Genomic DNA, 19,942 nt, shown 5'->3' with positions numbered 1-19,942 from the left:
CTCCTGAAGCCAGGTTGGGAATCCCTGGCAGAGGGAAGTCCAAGAGCTCTTGCTCTCTGTCCTGCATGGACCCATCTGCTCGGTGTACCTGAAAGGTCATCACCTGCCCTGCACACACCTTGAAGGGCATCCAAATAGAGAGGCTGTTCCCCTAGAAAGGATCCTCAGCAGTCCCTGGGAGGGTAGGCAGGCTGGGCACAGGAAATACCTGCCATCCAGCCAGGAGCAAAGCACCCTGAGATCCAAGAACATGTGAGGAACAAGCATTGCTCTGCAGCCCAGTGCTCACAAGGTCATCTCTAGCCCATGACAAGGTCATCCCAGCCCAGGGCAAGGTCACCTCCAGCCCAGGGCAAGGTCATCCCCAGCCCATGGGAAGGAAGACACATGCACCACAGTGACCAAAAACCCTGAGCAGAAGAGGAGCAGCAAGTGAACAGTTGAGCCTAATTTGTACAAGGTTGTAAATGAATTTCACTGTGGCAGATGGTCAGTGGATTATTTTCCAGAGGGTTAAGCAAGACCCAGATTAGGAAAAGCTGAGAAATTTTGATGTGGCGTGCAGGATGTTATCCTGGAGCTCAGGACACTGGGACCCCAGTGCATTAGGGGGGGTCGTGGCTCTGCAAGGGGGTGTCTGAGCAAAGTTGGGAGGGTGCAAGGGTAGGTGTGGGGCCAAGCATGCAGACCCTGTGCACCAGGTCGGCAACACCATCAAAAGGTGCCTCCCGAGCTTTCCATGTCCTTAAAGCCAAGGTCCTGGCTGGAGTGGCTGGTGCCCCCCGGCTGGGTCAGCCTTGGCTTAGAGGAGCACATTTCAGTTCCGCGGGGGCCCTGCCCCTGCCCTGGCCCTGTGCGGAGCCGTGCCCACCACCCGCAGTCCGCAGCCTTTGGCTTGCCCTTGCCACTCCGGCAGCATTCCTGGGTGCCGAGCTGGAGGTGCTGTGCCGGGCTGGCGGGGGGGGGGCGGTTTGCTGCGCCGGCCCCGCTCCATTCCCTGCCCTGATTTCCTTGTGGAAATCCCAGAGTCTTCTACAGATCCAGCTCTGGTTTTGGGGGTAGCCATCTCCCTCTTTCCTCTTCCCTCCTTCTGCTCTCCTTCCTCCTCCTCTCCCTCCCTCCTCTCCGCACTGTGCTCTCCGGGGGCTCTGGGTACCGCTGCAGCATCGCCAGCCTCCTCCATGCAGGCGGCTGGGGCGCGGGGCGGAAGGGGAGGGCTGCGGGGGCCAAGCTGAATGAATGGGCATCGCCTCGGTGCCGCTGGAGCCTCCGCATAGGGGCGAGGCGGCCGCACCGCGCCGCGGGCAGGGGGGCAGAGGGGCCGGCCAGCGGCCGGGGCCGGGGCCGGGGCCAGGGCCGGGCCGGGCCGAGCCGAGCCGAGCCGAGCCCCCTGCCCAGCCCGCCGGGGCGCTGCGAGGAGCGGGCGCTGCCCCGCCGCGGGACCCCCACAACCAGGCCAGGTGAGGAGGGGGCTGCGGCGGGGCCAGAGGCGGCCGGGCCGGGGGCGCCGGGAGCGGGGCGGGAGGCGCAGCCCTCGCGGAAGGGCGGTGCGGAACCGGGCCGGCGCTGGGCGTGCGGGGATGGACGGTGCGGACCGAAGGTACAGACGATATGGGAAACGGGTTGGACGGTGCGGGATGGAGGGATGGACGGTGCTGGGCGAAGGTCCGGACGGTGCTTGGAAGGGGCTTGGAAGGGACGGTGCGGGTTGGATGGCTGGACGGTGCGGGGAAGGGGTTGGCTGATGCAGGGCTGCGCTGGCTGGTGCGGGAACGGGCAACAAGGAGTTAAGTGGCTGCAGACCAACCGGGCTCAGAGCGTATGTGTGTGTGTGTGTGTGTGTGTGTGCGTGTGTGTGTGTGTGTGTGTGTGAGAGAGAGAGAGAGAGAGAGAGAGAGAGAGAGAGAGAGAGATCCCGCACCCCCGGGGGGCGTGGCCCATCCCACCCCACGCGTGTCCATGCGGGGCAGCGGGCGGCCGGGTGCCGGTGTGGGCTGCGGCGTGGCGGGGCCGCGGCTGCGCAGGGGTGCAGGATCCACGGTAGAGCCCGGCCACGCCGCTGCCTCCGTTACCCACAGCACATATATGTGCATGTGCGGGAACCCACGGCCCCGTGCGTGTGTGTGGGACCCGCTGCGGAGCCCGTGTGGGCGTCTGTGTCGGGTGCGAGACCCACCGTGCGCGGCCGGTGTCGGGTGCGGGGCTTAGCGTGGCCCCGTTTCCCCGTGCGTGCCCACCGCATCGAGCCTGTGCGGAGGAGCGGCCCCAGCCCGAGCGTGCGGGTGTGCACGGCCCGCGCCTGCGTGCGCTGTGCTCGGGGGTGCGTGTGCCGCTTGGATATGCGTGTGTGCTGCTGGGGGCTGAGTGGTGCACGCACGCGTGTGCTCCGGTAGGTGATGATGTGTTACCTGCGGGTGTGCGTGCAGTGAGGGGGCGTGGGGGGCTGGGGACGTGCGCCAGGGAACACATAGGGATGTTGGAGGGAGCAGGCACGTGTGGGGAGGTGCGTGGGGTCTGTGAGCACACATGTACCCAGGCTGCCTGCTCCCCCCGGGCCCCATCCTGGCTGCACCCCCTGGCCATCTCCAGGCAACTGTCCCTATCCCATGAGCAGTCACTGGCAATGAGTACGACCCTGGCCTATGTTTGCCGTGCCCGGGATGTACTCTCCCCTTTTCCTGGGACGGGATGCTTTGCAGTGTGCTGTGCTTGTGGGCAGACTTGCCCAACCCTCAGTCCATTGCCCGACTCTTCACCCGTCTGTCTGATCCGCAGTCCTCTTCCTGCTGGATCTCCCACGTAAAGATGCTCTGGGTTGCCCAGGGCCAGCAGGGCTGTGGGGAATGGAGACAGCAGGGAATGGAGCTGGTCTGCAGCGAGCAGTTGTGCCTGGCAGGGCAGCGCCCGCTGTCCCTGTGGATGTGGTTGGTAGGCTCCCTGCGTGCCCCCCCTGTGCCCCTCTGCAACAAGGACCCGGATCAGCCCTGGGGTGGTGGTTGGATCATTGCATTTGCATTAGACTTTTGGAGGGGCAGACGAATGTCCCCCCCACGTGCCAGTCCCCTCCAGGAGAGAGATGCCACATGACAACGTCTCCTATGGGCATGACGCACTTAGGAAGCTCCGGTCCGAGATGAGGCCCAGGCAAGAGCAGGATTTAGAGCCTTGTTGCCATCATTTCCATTGGAGTTTGACACCATGTGCCTTTGAGGATCATAGCCCTGGTGACCTTCCCAACACCATGCCCCTACCCTGGTGTGTGGCAAGCACCTGTGGCACTGTGAGCAGCCGTGTCTGTGCAGATGTGCCGGGCTGGCATTCCGCGGGACCTAGGCATCTTGGAGCACTTCCTGCAAAATGGACTCCCAGACCCTTGCAAATCCACCTCTGACTGCTTCTTCTCCAAAGCCAAACACAGAGCCAGCTCAGGGGCTTCCTGCAGGAAGTTATCGCCTGGTAGGAGCCGCCAGTCCTGCTCTGGAACGTGGGGCTGCTGCTTATGCCAGCAAGAAGATGAGGCTTTTCCAGCTGTGGGTTTGGCAGATGTGGCTCTGGTCTCTGCAGCAGCTCAGCTTCCTCACTCCTCTCGCTGTCCATGACGCATGGTACAGTTGGAAGCTGCAAGTGGTGAGGAACAGAGCAGCTCCAGGGAAACATGCCACTCTGCAGCAGGAGACTTCTGCACCTTCCTACACCCTTATTCTGGGTGGAATTTCACCCTTGGAGAATCAACATCTGGCAAGCCACAAAAAAATGTAAATCAAATAACCATCAGTAGTAATTGGAGACCGGTTTGGAAATTGGTTTGCTACCTGCATGCCTCCCAGGCAAATTTTCCCTGTTAACCATTGTGCATCTTTGCATGAAAAATGAGGCTTTATTTCCAGCCTGGGTAGTGGCAGCACAGCAGGATGGGGATGAACACGCCGTGTCCCCTCTAATCTGCCCACAATCGGGCCTCTCCCAGTGCTGAGCCGCTGCTGCCACCACAAAAATGGATAGCTCGGGATCCAGATGGCAGCTGCCTTCCTCGCTGCCCGCATCATCCCCTCGCCATCCACAGAGGGGAGCAGCCCACAAGGATGTGTCCCTGGGAGGGCTGTGTGCCCCGGCAGCCACCTGTGTCCCAGGTTTCACTGCCTGGCTCAGGCCAGAGCCGCCAGCTCATGCCGAGTGCCATCAGCCCCAGGCGAGGCTGTGCCAGGCTGCCAGAAGCTGGGCTGACTCCCATTTGCTTTTTTTTATGGGGTTCAAGGAGCTGATTCAGAGCTTGGTGAGGTTTTTCTTCTCACCATTGTCCAGCCTGGATCCAAGGCTGAGCTGCAGCTGGCTGGGTTCCCTGACCAGCCATGCCAGGGCGAGGGGCAGAGGGTAGCCCCTTGCTGCAGCTGCGCACCCTGGGGCAACACATCTGGTCCCCGGGAGCACAGTGGGGTGACCTGGGTCACCCCAGGCAGGCTGAGCATTGCCCACCTCCATGAGGTAGCTGTTGGAGAGGGAGCTCTGGTCAGACTCACTGAAAGGGAAGGGGCTGCAGGTGATCACAGGCCATCACTGCAGTGGTCAGAGTTGTTTTGGGCAGAGAGACTGTTTGATTATTCTTCATTTTGGGGGCGTTTTTAGTTTTATGCAGAGTAAATGGACGTGAAGGTTCTGCTTGAGTCTGTAAGGGAAGCACTTGGCTTGAACTGCTGTTTGAGGTTCTGTGTCTTGCCAAAAGCTGGTTATGTACAGCAGAGCTTTGCTGAAACAACACTCCTGGGATTTGCACCAACCTCCTGCAGCCTGGGCTTGGCATGTCCAGCTCTCCATGGCATAAATGTGACAGGGTTTTGCAGATGTCTGTATTCCACACTTTGTGCCTGCTCACATGTCTGGTTTGGGAGGTCAGTCAGGCTCCTCTGTGGGCAGTGACTTTGGCTACCCCAACCATGCAACTACCTGCAGAAATTCCTGTGGGCTCTGTGTGTGACCTTGTGTTACAGTTTTGGGTGTGCAAGAGAAGATCCTGCTCCTCTTCTTGCTGTAGAGACATTGCAGAGAGAAGGTTCCCACCAGACTGAGCTCTCCCGTGCTCAAGCAGGCTCCCATGGATGTCAGCCTTTCTTGTGACTGGCTGGTGGGTCTGGATCATTGACTGTCAGGAAATTGGCCTTTCCTGAGAGCTTTCCCCAAATGAAGCCTGGCTTGCTGCAGCTCCTTGCCAAGCTTTCCAGATGCTCGAAGGAAGCGCAGCACAACTTCCAGAGCTGTTATGGTCATCTTGTGGCAGAGGGTTGAAACTAGGTGGTATTTAAGGTCCTTTACAACCCAAACCAGTCCATGTTTCTGTGATTCTATGATCTCAGTGGGTTTATGCCCTCTGGTTGTGGGTGGCATGGCGGGGGGCAGGTGACAAGCAGCCCCAAACCTACACTCTGCTGTCAGATGGTTTAGATGTCCCCTGGGTCTTGCTTCTGCAGTCTCTGGGGAGTGTGGGCCTTTCTATGCATCCCTTGGGGGACTCTTACATAGAAGGACGCTATTGCCTCAGGCCTCCAGAAACTGTCTTTGGGTTTGATGTCCCCTGATATCTCCTGTGCTGTCCGTAGGGCAGTTGGTGAGGACTCAGAGCGCTCTACAGGAGGGACCCAGGAGCTTTCAGGAACGGTGTTGGCACTTGTGCTCAGGAGGAGTGGTAAGACCTGTGATGAAAGTCCCCTTATGTCAAATATTTAATATCCAAATCCCTCAGCCATTTGTCTCGGTGTGTCTCTGTGGGACAGGGACCACCCACACCGTGTCCCTTGGCAGGTGACAACGGGATGGCAGCACCACAGCTCCAGCCATTCCCCTCCCTGCACAGCCTGCAGTGGGGCTGGGGGACTGGGAGGCTGGAACCCTCTCCCCACCACTTCCCTCTCAGCTGTTGTGGGGTGTTTTCTTCACCCACACTGTCTCAGGGCCTTGGTAGAGGAGCAGGCACTGGAGATGGTTGCTGATTCCTCACTTTGGGTCTCTGGGATGACCCAGCTGATGGCCAGGGATCTGCAGGGAGCAGCTTCCCTCTGTGATGGGGCAGCTGGGAAGAACATGTGGCAAGTGTCCCTGGGGTGTTTTAGAGCATCAACTTGTGCCCTGAAGAGTCTCTGTTGCTGCCTCCTCTGGTGTGAGACCCCCCTCTGTGCCTGGGGTCCCTATGAGGAGGACAAAGATGAGTTGGTTGTGTGTCAGCCTGGTTTGGGTCAGACCAAAGTCCTTGGCTGCAGCTGCAGGGACCTTCACAGTTTGCTTTGGGAACATCCTCGGGGTGCCAATGCTTTCTACCATCTTCTTATCCCTATGCTCCCTTGGCTCAGCTCTGTCCCCTCCAGTGTCTCCAGGGCTTGCACAGCTCTTGCCCTGTTCCCATCAACCACAGTCCTCTCCCAACCCATCACTGTCCCCCAGGACTGGGACAGCCCTCCTATGTTCTCCTGTCCATCACCCTCAATTCTCCCGTGGTGGTGGTACCTGTGCCTTCCCAGGAGGCTGCAGGGCCAGCACAGGGTGGGCAAGGGCCACTTCCTGCTGCTCCGTCACCAGAGCAGCACCTCACAAGGTATTTATAGGCTCAGTAATGTTATTCCCCTGCCAAACTGTTACGGAAATAGGCTCAGTGTGTGTCATAGGAAAGAGGATTTTAATGGCACAGTTTTCACTGCAGGAATGAAGCTGATGCTCCCTCACCATTTTCCTTGTCCAATTAATCCTCATGGTAGAGAAGTATGAGGGGATGGCTGCTCTGGTGGTTCATCTGGGCAATTCTTTGAGATGGCACCTCAGCCAGGTGCCCAGCACCTGTGGGACAGGGACCTGCTGCCCTGCTCCCACCCTCGGCTGACCCAAATTGTGGGGGGACAGTACCTCTCATCCTCCGGGGAGCAGGCCAGGCCCCAGGGACCACCTTCTTCCTGGGGCAGAGCTGCTGGGGCAGCTGGGACTCAGGGCTGGTGTTAGAGCTGAGCAGGCACAGTTAGTAGACAAGGTCCTTTATCCAGTGATTTTCGTGTTCTGAACAGCAAGATGATTTTCTGAACAATCAGAAAGGGCTGGTTTGGCATTTTCTAAATAACCCACCCTCCTTCTGTCTCAGTTGGGCACTGCTGCTGGTTTGGGAAGAGGTCGAAGCCCAGGGATGTCTTAGGAGATGTTTCAGCTGGCTGGAATGTGGACAGTTTCTCAGCTGTCGGCTCATAGCCACCAATACCATTCCCTGCCTGTCCTTGCTTGCTGTGGGGAAAAGCCTCTGGGGTGGGAAAAATGATTTCATGGCAGGCTAAGGTTTGGGTTGTGCTTTCCGGGCAGCATGCTGGCTATGTGGAGGGCATGGATAGACAGACCCACCACAGCACTATGGCTGTGTCCTCCCCCTGCTCAGCGAGGAGGGCGATGCTTCCTGAGGGGGTGATACTTCTGAGGCAATGATGCTCACAGAAGGTTTGTGCCCTGCATGATGGGGCAGCAGGTCTGGCCAGGAGTAGAGCACCCAAGCTCCCTGTGAGCTCCTCAGACCTTTCCTGGAGCATGGGAGTCCTGTCCCCAGCACTCAAGTCTGTTCGTGTGCTGTGAGCAGAGGAGAGCAGCCTTCCTGCTGCCCTACAGGAGCAGTGGAGGCCCAGGTGATAACTCAGAGCCATGGGGAGCCAAGCCTTCTGTGTGACCCTGTGTGACCTGGAGACAGGAAGCTGCTGCAGACCGGGGCTCCCTGGGTTCAGGAACCCAAGGAACAGTGCAAGACTTCAGAGCTGCAGAAGCAGCTGCAGTGGAGCTGCTGACTGTAGCCCCTGCCCCTCTGATGTTTCCTCTCCTCTGCTTGGAGCTGTGAGGTGGGGATGGAAACGTTCCCCTCCCATCGCTATCCAGCAGCCTCCAGCACTGCCAACCAGTGGGCTGGAGAAACCCACTTCTGGGGCTCTGTGCCCACTGCCCCACGGCAAGCCAGCCAGGGGCTGGTGGCCAGGGGCCAGTGGTTCCCCCCAGCCCCTGGCAGTACTGCCAACAAGCACAGCAGCCAGCCCCTTGCAGAGACAGTTTGGAAACTAGGAACCACTAAGCTGGAGAAAAACGTCCTTCCCACATAGCCCAGCCGGACTTCCTCCCTCCACCAGTGCTGCTGCTGGGAAGCTGCAGGCTCATGGCCGTGCCAGGGCGCCAGGCACTGGCAAAGGGATCGTGCCCTGCAGGATGGAGAGACTTGAGGTCCGGGACAAGGAGTGCAGCTGGGGTCAAGAGCCCTGGGAGGGGAGTCATGGGTATCCCCCAGGACCCAATCCTCCTGCCCATGGCTCTGCAGGCCCCCCTTTGCCTCCTGCCTTTTGGTGAAGGGTGTTGTGGCTGGGACTGTGTGACACTGCAGGCAGCATCCCTTCCCTGTGCTCCTCCTGCCCACACCTCCATGGCTTCCACCCCCAACTGGCTGCCCAGCCAGCTGCACCCCTCATCCTTTCCACCCCCACTTATTTTCCGGACAGTTGTTCCTCTCTCTCTCTCCAGTGGCTGCTTATCCTGAGATCAATGCTGAACCCTCTCCTCCTCGTTGCTGCACTGTCCCTTAGGACAGACCATTCAGCCTGCTCCTCCTCCTCCTTTTCCACTTCATTAATGAGTCTCTTTGCACTAAGAAGTCGTGATAGCTGCTGGGGGACCTGGGAGAGCTGTGGAGAGCAGCATGGAGGCCACCAGCCCAGCTCCTGGGGTTTGGGTTGCATGGCACTGGGTTTGGGATGCTGTGTGGGTTCCTCAGTGCTGGCTGAGCTCCTGGCATGGCACAGGGTGTGGGGGGTGAGAGGGAGCGGACGAGCAGAGGGTCTTTCGCCAATGTGCAGTGGCAGAAGGCAGAGAAGGTAGTTTGGGGCAGCTCCCAGCTGCTCTGCCATGGTTCTGTTCCTTTTCTACCCTGCATGGTGTTCCTCACCCTGCTGCAGGGCTTCTTCTTTGGGACGGGCAAACCCTGGGGTGGCCACCCTGCTCTATCCCTGCAGCAAAGTTCCACGTGGCCAGTGATGCTCCTGCAAAGGCCCATGTATCTCACAGGAGATTTCCACTGGCCTTGGTGGGCTTCAGATCATGCAGGTTGCATGTGGCAGGGGATAGGGGTCCTGTGTAGCCCCCAGCACCTCACCAGCCCAATGTGTGCCCATTGGCAGCAGAAGGGTCTGTGCAGCACCTACGTTTAAGGAAACTGGACTTTCCAAACAGGTTTTGTGGGCACTGCTTTAATTTCCCAGTGTCTCAACACTCTACCAAACCTGAAAAACTGAGATGGTTTCTCCTCTGCAGGGAGGGAGGCTCCTGTTGTCACTCTCTCACATATGCATGCATCACACACACACACACACACACACACACATCCACACACTCTTATTTCTCTTCCTTCCCACTTTCCTCCTCCAAATGACTTCAAACACTTTATGAAAATGGTATTTTCTCTCAAAGTGTTACCTTTCTGCCTTGCTGTCTTGAGCAGCCTGATGTCTTTCCCTGGGTTCATAGTGTGATGTCCCTGAGGAGGGGGGGAAGGTGCTTGGGTGGCTGTGCTGACAGTGCTGGGCTGTCCCAGAGAGTAACACCAAACCTGCCTGTGCTTCTACTGGGGCTCATCTGATCCCTCAAAGTTGCTCTGGAATGAAGCACATAATCACAGAATGGTTTGTGTTGGAAGGGAACTTACAACAGGGACCTTGAAGACCATCTCGTTCCACTGTCTGCCATGGGCAGAGACACCTTCCACTAGATCATGCCCCATCCAACCTGGCCTTGAACACTTCCAGGGATGAGGCAGCCACAGCTTGTCTGGGCAACCCATGCCAGTGCCTCACCACCACCTTTACAGGGAAGAATTTCTTCCTAACGTCCAATCCAATATAATAGAACAAACCCCTCCTTCCAGGTGGTGCAGTGAGGACACAGCTCGACCGTGCTCTCCAGGATGCCACAGGGGTCCCGTTCTCCAGAAGCATGTGGGAAGATGCCCACCGCCCCATGGCAGCCTGACTTATCTGGGCAAGACCTACTTCCCCTGTGCATGGCAGGCTCTGCCATCAGAGCACCCTGTGAGCACGGAGGGACCCAGGACAGGCTGGAGGTAGGCTGGAGTGAACCCCTTTTGCTGGCTGTGGAAGGGACTGACTCACAGCGCTCTCCCGTGCTGTCACAAGCAGATGGATAATTTGATCACCTAGCAACTGAAATAACGTAGGGGGATTAAACCATCATCCCCCTGGGTGGCAGGGGCTAGGCAGCCCCCAGCCTCTCCCCAGCCCCTGGGCTTCCCTGGGATTGGAATCAGGGAACCTGTCAGCCCCCTGGAGCGGGATCACACCTGCCAGCAGCACCCCAACAGCAGTGTCTCTGGGGACATGGCTGAGCTGGGGTGCAGGGCAGGAGGGGATCCCCCAGGCCCAGCTCCCAGGCGGGTCCAAGGGGCATCTTGAAGCATATATGCAGGGGGGCTGAGTCTCCAGCATCGTTTGGGCAGGCTGCTGACTGGAGCATCCAGAGATCCTGCATGAGGAGAGGGGGAACTGTGCCAGGATCTCCAGAGCACAGTGAAATTTCTGGGAGATGAACACAGAGAACTTTGGGTGGGATCCACCAACCCCTTGTCACCCCCTCCTCTGTGCCCCCCTGTGGCACCAGCTCTGAGTGCCCTTGGCTCCTGCCCAGTCCCTTGCCTGGCACTCTCCAAACTGAAGAATAACCCCAGCATCAGTGTGTTCATTCCAGTTGTCCCATCACGGGCAGGAGTAGTTTGCTCATGGCAGAGCCTGGGTGCTGCCTGAGGTGGCAGTTACCTCCTGATGGCTCCAGCCACCTCCAGTGGCTCTTGACACAGGGCTAATATCCATGCCCTATTCCTGGAAGTGTTCAAGACCAGGTTGGACGGAGTTTGGAGCAACCTGGTCTAGTGGAAGGTGTCCCTGTCCATGGCAGGGGGTGGAACGAGATGAGCTATTCAGAGGTAGCTGGAGTCCCTGTCCTGCAGACCGCTCCATGGCTCCAGCATGGATGCCTGTGGGAGGTGGTGAGTGAGGACACGCCTGCCCTGGCCACAGGCTTCAGTGTCTTGCAGGAGGATCCTGCTGGCCTCAGTGTGCTGCTCTGGTGCTCAGACCTTGTTGGCAGTGTGGGATCACTCAGCCTTCAGGGAGTCCAGTAGGAGCCAGTCCAGGTGCTGGAGAATGGGGTGAAGAGAGACCACCAATCCACTGGACACTGACCCAGACCCATGCAACCGGCTGCCTCCCAGAAGCAAATGCCCATCCAGGCTGTGCCAGGCCATCCTGACTGGGTGTGGAGTTGGCTGCTGCTCCCCTCCTCCAGCCGCTGAGGGGGACCATCCCAGTACCAGGGCTGGGGGCGGGCTGTCTGCCAGCACTGCAGCTGCTGGGCCCAGAGAAGGGCTGTGTAAATAGGGCACCCCAGCTCCCAGCTGCTCTTTGTGGGACAGAGCTGATATAATTAGAAGAGACGCCCTGTTCCGTGCCAAGGAAGCCGCTGTGCTGCCACGGCCCCGGGAGCCCAGCAGCCCTACTTTGGTGGCACTGCTTGTCCCAGCAAAGGTTGAGCCACTTCCAGGTGGGGAGCCCTGAGTGGTTGGCTCCCTCCCTTGCAGTGCTTGCTGCCCTTGCTAGATGACCATGTCTCCTCTCCTCTTCTGTGGGGTTGGTGGCTGTGGGGGACCCTACAGGAGGAGAGGCTTGGGGAGGTGATGCTGGCAGGAGCTGAGCATGGATCACACTCCCAGGGAAGTCTTTATACACCCTTTATGTTCTTCACCCAGAGCATGGTTAGGCACTGGAACAGGCTCACTGGGGAAATGGTCACGATCCCAAACCTGACAGAGCTCAAGGAGCATTTGGACAACACTCTCAGGCACATTCTGTGGCATTCTCTCCTGTTTAGGGCCAGGGGTTGGACTCGATGATCCTTGGGGGTCCCTTCCCACTCAGGAGATTCTATGGTTCTATGGGAACTCCTGCTTAGGGGTTCTGACATCAAAACCACCAAATCCAGCCATTTTTGCCCCTGCCAGCAACCAGAAATGTTTGGCATCCACACTCCTTCCAGCCACTTCCAATTCCTCCACAGGGATGGGCTCAGACCAAGCACCCACCAGTTCCATAAGGGTCCCTCTGCCAGGCTCCCATCTTGGTCCAGGGTGGATCTGTGTGTGTGCTGTGTGCAGTGGGTGCTCCTTTAGCATCCCACAGACCACTGCAGGAACAACCGAGGGTCTGTGGACAAAGGCAAATTTCAGAGAAAGGGAAAAGTAAATTTAATTCCACAAATTCCTCTTTACACTGATCTACTGGTTTCCACTGGAGCTGGAAGGCTGTTGTAACATCCCTGGGAAGGGATGTTCATGTACCTCAGGCTCAGGGCTCAGGTCTTGGGGCTCTCTCCCAGGAGTGAGAATGGCAGAAGGGAGAAGGGCAGCTGCTTTGTCTTCCCACACACTGGGCAGGGAGTGACTCCCTGAGGGCATGCCTGGGACCATCAGTTTACATCAGGACCCTTTCCATGAGAAGAAGTCACAGCACATTGTGGCCCTGTGGAACTTGGTGCAAGGAAGAGCCCCGGCCCACCCTGAGTGCCTGCCCTGGCCAGTGTCTGGATCTGTGGAGTGCAAAGGGGTGCAGGTGGGACTCTCCTGCCTCAGTGCTGGCACAGGAGCCTGTCTGGGCGTCCCTGTAGTAACCTGTGGTGAGGCCCCAGTGTAGGAGGGGTGTTAGAAACCTCCCAGTTTTCCCGAGACCCACCAGGCTGTCACAGAGCTGCTGGGAACAGGGCAAGAGGAGCAGGGGTGATGCTGGAGGCTCCCACGGTACATGGCATCTCCTGCCCTTGGAAATGCTGCCAGAGTATGAAGAGGCATTTTTGATTGCAAAGCCAGAATGGTGGAGACCAAACCATCATCGTAGCTGACAAGGACTCAGCTCTGCCCTGGACCCAGCCCAGGTACCCCTCAAAGAGGGTCCCCAGTGCTCTGCAGTATCCTGGCAGCTGTGTGGCCAGGGAGACCCCCAGGTCATCCCTCCTCTGCCTCCCCCTGAGAATCAGAGCAGCTGCTGCCCAGCACAGAGCCCTCAGAGCCCCAACCTGCCTTGTGCGGAGGAAAGACTTGCTTTTCCCTTGACACGTTTTAACTTCCAATGCCATTCCTGTACCTTCCTCTCTCTGCAGATGGGATGGGATGGCTTTCTGGTCAGCTGGACATTTCTATGTAGGATGACTCCATTTATCCTCTCCTGCAGGCACGAAGGACCAGCATAGGCATGGTGCTGCTCCCCACGGAGCCCTGGGGGCCTCTGGCAGCAGGACCTTGGCTGGTATTGCTTGGGAAGGGGAATTTCACAGGATTCACAAGGAGGAGGGAAGAACAAATCCAAAACTGTGGATTTGAGGTCATCTCAAGTATGAAGCAGGCTCCAACTCTCCTGTTTTCCCCAGTGGTTGGAAAGGTGAAACTGGAAAGAAGCCAGGGCACCTGTACCTTGGTCCAAGAGTAATGGAAGGCACTGGAAAAATGATCCTTTACTGGCAAAGCAGACAGGGACCTGCTGAGGACTAGAGGCAGCCCTGGCACAGCTCTTCCTGTGAGAGCCTGGCTGGCAGGATAGGTTCACCACTTGGGATGGGAGCAGGAGGGAAAGGGAGAGCCCAGGTGCCTGGGGTCTTTGCTGGACAGGGGCTTGTCATCACCTCCCTGAGCACCTTGTTCTGATGTCCCCTCCCCAGCAGAGAAAAGACAATGTCTATTTTTCCATCAAAATTCACTTTTTTTTTAACTACTATCATAATGGGAATGTGGAATCTTGCCTCCCCTGGAAGTCCATGGAGCTCCACATGTAACTGGTGTGGTGAGGGACTGTAGTTTGGGCACTGGGTGCTCTTCTCCCAGCTGCTGTGCTGGCATCCCTGGGAAATTGGTGTCTGGAAAAAACACGCTCATATGACATAAAAATGTGGCTGCAAGTCCTGTTTTCTCTCAGATTGTATAAATAGCTTTTACAGGTAGATTGACTTCATTAAAACTGAAAGCACTCATTCATGCTACTGTAACTCCTCTAGTAGTGGCTGGGCCTGGCGCTGTGATGAAGCTGCTCCTCTGTGGGTGCCTGGACCTGGACCTGAGCCTTCCTGTCCCCTCCCTCTGCTTTCCCAGGGGATTTGCATTCCTTTGTTGGGTAATGCAGGGTCAGGGCTCAGTGCCCAGGGATTGCAGGGAGCACCTGGGGCTGAGCAGGGTTGGAGACCCCAGGGTGGGTCCTAGAAGGGTGAAGGGCAGGGGGATCCCTGCCTTGGTGCCCTGAGGATGAAGCTTGTACTTTCAAGCTCTGGCTCTGTGCTCTCTCCTGTGGAAAGTCTTGGAGCACTTTGGGAGGGAGCTGAGCTGTCCGACTTTGTGCCCATGTCATGGTTTGAGATAGCCCCAAAATCTAATTCTCTTGCTCCATCCCCCTCCCTCATCTCAACCTAATGTGAGATGGGCTTTTCCAGACAAAACACACCAGACTCAAAGTGGGGGAAAGGGAATATATTACAATGACTGTACAAATAAATACCATATCACATTATACACACGATCACAAACTATCTCTACCATGACATATAGTATTTACAATGGACCAGATCTCTTCTCCCCTCCAAATAAAAGTCCAGGAGGGAAAGAAGGACAGATCCCTTCCAGTCTTTAAGCAGCAGCATCTTCTGAGGCAGCAGTCTGTCTGTCTTCTCCACATGCAGCAGCTGATTGCTGGCTTTCTGCCAGCACTCACAAGGGAGGTATCCAAACTCTCCCTCGGCCCCCTTGACACAGGCAAAGGGGTCTTCCGTGGGCTTCGTAACCCCAGACAAGGTCGTTTCACCACGTCATATCACGAAGACACAGGGGGGTCTTCGTGATGGTCTGGTATCTCTTGCAGGGCCTCTGTGCCCTGTCTCTCAGGCTGCCACCGTGGCAGCAGTGCAAGGAGGGGGGGGAGCCAAGGTCAACTCCCCCTGCATTCCATCTGGCCGTCCCGGTCCAGCTCCGGGACGTCTCTGAGCTTCTCAGCTCCTCTCTCTCTCTCTAGTGCTGCATGTCTAAAACTCTTCTTAACAGAAGTCTATGTCCCTCTTCTCCAAGAGGGTCTCCAAGGGAGTTTTGGGGGATCTGGTACAGTCTTACCCCAAACTCTGTCTCTCAGCTGCTGGCTCTCTTTCTCCCGGCTGTCTTCCAGGAGTCTTTTCTCTGGTGTTGCATGTTGCTTCTGCTGCTCCTTCAGTTCAGGTCTTATCAGTCCTGGCTCTCTGCCACCATTTCTCTGGTCAGTGCCAGCTGCTACTCTGTGCCCATGGAGAAAAACATCTCCCGGCATAACTACAGGCACCTAGCCCAGCTTTATGCTGTTCCAGGTCCCCGCAGCCCCCCAGCCAGGGGCTGGGAGGCCCCAAAGGGCCCAAGGGGCTTAGAGCCCCTTTCCTCGTGGCTCTACAACATGGCCACCTCTCCTACAACAACAAAACTACAACTCATCTCTTCCGGTCTGGTTGTGATATGTTTACATTTCTGCAGGAGCGGCCATTGGGCAGAACTTCAAAACTTCCAAGGGTTTCCACCCCTTGGGGTCTACCACTTCTCTTAGCCTCTGGGGAAAACAAAGTCCAAACCACTACAACCCATCAGTGGTTTGAGATTTGAAAGGGATGTGGTGCTGTGGAATGGGGATCAGCAGTAGGATGACTTTTGGGAAGGCCAGAGCTGTAGAGCCATTCCTGAGGTGGTCCTGGACCCACCTGTCCTCCTACCTGATCTGGAGGAAGTTTCTAACCCAGGAGAAAGAATCAAGGTCCTGTAGGGAACTATATGGGACACGGCCCCTGCCAGGGACAGCAAGAGCTCAGAAGGGGATGCAGTGGCCCTGCTGCTGCTCCTGGGCTGGGGCAGTGTCCTGTCCCTGGATGCTCTATGGGAGGGGTTCAGAGCAGTCTCCACACACTTGCCATCACTCAAAACACAAAGGCAAAGGGCTGCTGCCCCTGTGCCAGACTGGTGGACACAGGGCTGGGAGGTCTACTCAGAGGTCTGGCCATACCTATCAGCATGTGCAAGGACCCCATCGCCCATGCCTCTCGGGCAGTCCCATCTCAACACAGGTCTTTCCTCATGAAGTCTTTCCCCAGCCAGATCCACCTCCCTGCCACCAGTGGCCAAGCAGGAGGTAAGGGGAACCCCAAGAACTGGATGTGCTTGCTGTGCTGCTGACCAGTCCCTGGTGTGACTTCCCAGTCATGGGAAGGAGGGTCTGTGTCCCCCTGAGACAGCGCAGGCGGCTCCAGCCTGGCACCAAGCTGCCCTTCCCTGGCAGCACCAGGCAGATCTGGTTTGTCTCCTCCGCATTCATTGGCCTCACTAAGCAGGTTTTAATTTTGTTAAATAAATACGAAGTAATGGCAGCAGGGCTGGGAGCCAAATGGACAGGGGACATCCCTGGGAGCTGGGTGGGCTCTACAGCAGGGCAGGACTCACTGTGGGAGCTGGGATTAGGTCGGGCAGAGCTGCTGGCAGTATAAGGCTGGCAGGGTGGTCCTGGTGGGGTGGTCCTGGGCTCACTGGCTGGAGCAGATGTGGCTCCTTGCTGCGGTGTGCTCATGACACCTTGCTGCCTTCAGAGCAATTTCTAAATGGCTACTAAACAGCACTGTCAGAAGCACACTCATCTTCCCATCCCAATTAGTGGATCAGACAGTAATTTGTAATCCGTTTGAATAGGAAGATCTGAGTGTCTAGCCCTGAAGCCTGGGCACGACACGGGGATGGTTCATAGAGCAGAGTTCTCCTGGCCAGTACCATGTCCAGGCAGGGATGAGGGCTGTGTGCAGGGTCCTCTTGGTCCCTGCAGCAATTGCTCTGCCCTTGTGTCTTAGGTCCAATTCCTCCTCTGCCTTTTCCAGAGTTTTGGCATTTTCATTTCTCTTTGTGGCGCTAAGTGTAAGCCACCCAGCACACAGCTGTCTCACAGGTGTTCCTGAGGTGGTGGTGGTAGCAGGGCAGTGTGCTTGGTCACCAGAGCCCTTTGCACCACTGGTGAGCCAACTGGGCACAGCCACACCAGAGTTGGGATGGGCTGGGTTTAGGGAAGCCCCACAGGGCAAACATATCCCAATGTGGGTCTGGTCTTAGGTGTACTGGTGAGTGTGTTTTCAAGGCTGATGATAAAATGAGACCTGGGAGCAGAAGGGAGGAAAAAAACACCAAAAAGCTGAAAAATAAGATGTGAAGGAAGAGGGGATGAGGGCATGTGGCAAGCAGAGGACAAGGTGGTGAGCAGGAGCAGATGCAGGCTGGATGGACAGGGAGAGGAGGCCAGCACAGAAATGGGCTGAACTGGGGCCATCTAGAGCTGCACATGGAGCAGAAGTTTGCTGTGATGGCCACAGCCTATCCCATGTGCCAGTGTCTCCATGTGGCCCTCAGACACATCCTCACACAGGAGGAAGGCAGAGGTGGGGATAGAGATGGGGACTCACAGGGGGAGTCACAGCAGCTTCTCTGCATGTGCGAGAGCAGCAGACAGGGCAGTGGCCATGGTGTGGATGGGGCTGAGCTGGGAGAAAGGTCACAGGCAGGGGCATGACCACAGATGTTGGGGTCACAGGAAGCTCTGGGTTTATGAGCAGGGGTGACAGGCAGGATTGGCATTGTGCAGACCAAGGGACTGGAGAGCAGCAGCATGTGGGACAGGGTCATGCTGCCCTCACCACGGTGCGGGTGATACTGAGCAGCTCCTTCGTGGTGGTGTCTTAGCATCAATTAGCTTGGGAAAAGCATATCTGTCCTGCATGCATTAACCTTTATAAATGGCTCAATGCGAGGAGCAGACTGAAGCACAGAGGGGCTGGTGGGAGTGGGGCAGACATGGCTCATATTGTCAACCCTGACATGAAGAGCCTGGCCCAGGGGGCAGGTGCCCGTGGGGCAGACTGGGGGGTCAGAGCCAGTCCCAGGTCCAGAGCAGAGATCTTGATGGAAGGAAACAGCTACAAGCAGTGACTTCAAGGAACAGCACCTTCCTGCTGCATTTCCCCAGCCTTTAGAAGAGTGTTGATAATGGCAGTAGTGACTCACTGTGCTTTAGTCACTGCTAATGACGGAGCAGGGTTCCGGGGCTCCTAGTGACTCTGGCTTAGATAAACCCGACGTCTCTCTCTCTGATTCCCATTACTAGGGAGGGTCTGGAGCATTCGGAGAGGGCAGGTGAGCAACTCAAACAAGCAGGGCATCATTGTGTCTGTGGTGTCCGTCGTCCCCCCCCCCCCCCCCCCCGTCCCCCGTCCCAGCTCTCCACAGCTCCCCCAGTGCTGAGAGTCTGCAGCAGAGCCAGAGGGAGAAGGAGAAAGGAAGTGACTTTGCAGGAAGGCTGCAGTCACACCTGTGGAGTCTTCAAGAGCCACATGCTCCGGTTTTGGAGCTCATTCTTGCAACTCCCCCCACAGCTGCACTCCGAGGCGGCTGCCCACATGTTTATGGAGGGGATGGTGAGAGCCACTCAGCTCCCAGAGGAGCAGGAGGAGGTGTCTGTGGGATGAAGGGGCAGTGTGGCTGCAGCAGGGAGTGAGGAGCCTCAGGAGCTGCAGTCACTGCAGTCCCTGGTCTTACAGAAGCTTCCAAGTCAGCAGGGGAGAGCTGCTGTGGGGGTGAACCAGATGTTCCTGGAAGACAAGCTTCAAGCCAGGCCTGGCTATGGATGGTTTGGAGTGAACAAAGCACAGGAGCAAAGTCACCATGGAGCAGTGTCACCATGAGGAGCAGGATCACCATGAGGAGCAGGATCACCATGAGGAGCAGGATCACCATGAGGAGCAGGGTCACTGTGCGGAGCAGAATCACCATGGAGCAGGACCTTTGTACATTGTCCATCCAGAGAAGAGATAGTCACAAGGAGCTTGTCATCACTGCCATGGGCTTTGCCTTCCAGCCTGCCACGCTTGTCACACTCCCCTCTCGGAGATGTTGGTGGCCCCAGGCATTCACTGGCTGGTTTAGGCAAACCAGGGGCCAACCCACCACAGGTCCTCCCCTCCTGCAGTGGATCTGGATCCAGCCACTCCATGTGCAGTGGGTATGCTGACACCAGCATTGGCACTGGTTTAGATGAACTAGGGGGTCAGTAGGATCAAAACCCTCTCCCTCCGTGCACTGGCAGCACACACAGGTCTGGCCTGCAGAGGTACCTGGGAGGGTGCATGTGCCAAGCTGGTTGCGAAGCCATTGCAGGAGCAGGATGTGAAGGTTGAAATGGAAACAATGCTGGAGTGTGAGAGGTGGGGAGGGGACCCATGGGGGACATTGAGCTCTACCTGCTTTCCTGACAGTGCTGCATGCCGTGGGGCCTGGGGGAATGCAGCGCGCTGGGTCTGTGGGCGCTGCTCTGTTCATCCTGCATGGTTAGACCACGTCTGCAGTTGTATGTGTCCCTGCTGACACTGAGGCCAAAAGTGGGCGACCCTAGGGACTAAGAACAGACTTCCTTGTGCCCACCTATCTTCTTCGGATGCTGGATGCATCCAAACCATCTCTTGGGACAATTCCTACCTGTGCTTGTCCCAAACCATGTGGGACTGGAGGGGTCAGGGCTTGGTCCCCGGGGTTGGGGAGGTTTACCAAGGCTGGGGCTGTGGGCCGGAGCCAGGGCTGCTCCCACACTGGCAGAGCAGGGAAGGGGATTGTCCTCCATCCTAACCAGGAATGTCCCAGCTCATGTGAATCAGAGAAACCCCTCCTCAGTCAGAGGGGCTGTACAGAGGGAACATGGGAGATTTCTGGGGGCTCCACAGGCACCTGCCAGCCTGGAGCAGGGACTCCAGGGCTGCTGGCAGCAGCCCCACAGGGACATGGGCTGCTGAAGGTGCCAGGTTCAACAGGGCAGCCCTGGTA

At 57.3% G+C, this 19,942-nt stretch overlaps 1 protein-coding gene across 1 annotated transcript in view; it reads left to right on the top strand.

Annotated features, from left to right (window-relative positions):
- Window positions 1-1,040: 1,040 nt before the first annotated feature.
- DLGAP4 (DLG associated protein 4) overlaps window positions 1,041-19,942 on the top strand; it is a 149,137-nt gene continuing 130,235 nt past the window's right edge. Inside the window, exon 1 of the mRNA XM_064674430.1 lies at window positions 1,041-1,460. The gene's annotated coding sequence lies outside the window, so the exon portion shown is untranslated. The remainder of the gene's footprint in view (window positions 1,461-19,942) is intronic.

The sequence above is a fragment of the Pseudopipra pipra genome, chromosome 17 (assembly GCF_036250125.1).
Source record: "Pseudopipra pipra isolate bDixPip1 chromosome 17, bDixPip1.hap1, whole genome shotgun sequence".
Classification (NCBI taxonomy): Eukaryota; Metazoa; Chordata; class Aves; order Passeriformes; family Pipridae; genus Pseudopipra; species Pseudopipra pipra.
The sequence above is the reverse complement of the archived record's forward strand: the minus strand, read 5'-3'. Positions and strand labels throughout refer to the sequence as shown.